This window comes from Terrapene carolina, unplaced genomic scaffold (assembly GCF_002925995.2).
Source record: "Terrapene carolina triunguis isolate 2854851 unplaced genomic scaffold, T_m_triunguis-2.0 Scaffold95, whole genome shotgun sequence".
Classification (NCBI taxonomy): Eukaryota; Metazoa; Chordata; order Testudines; family Emydidae; genus Terrapene; species Terrapene triunguis.
Genome location: NW_020664446.1, coordinates 356373 through 356573, shown reverse-complemented (window position 1 = coordinate 356573; position 201 = coordinate 356373). Strand labels below are relative to the sequence as shown.

At 68.2% G+C, this 201-nt stretch overlaps 1 protein-coding gene across 2 annotated transcripts in view; it reads right to left on the bottom strand.

Annotated features, from left to right (window-relative positions):
• Positions 1 to 201, bottom strand: part of DNMBP (dynamin binding protein) — a 79279-nt gene that overhangs the window by 50308 nt on the left and 28770 nt on the right. The window lies entirely within an intron of this gene.

The following is a 201-nucleotide window of genomic DNA, read 5'->3' as shown; positions in this document are numbered from 1 at the left end:
CACCCACCCACACACTGCTAGAGCCACAGGGGGCACCGCAACACCCACCCGTGCACTGCCAGAGCCACAGGGGGCACAGGGCATCCCAACACCCACCCACACACTGCCAGAGCCGTGGGGGGCGCGCCACCGCCCACCTGCACACTGCCAGAGCCACAGGGCAAACCTCAACACTCACCCGCACACTGCCAGAAGCACGGG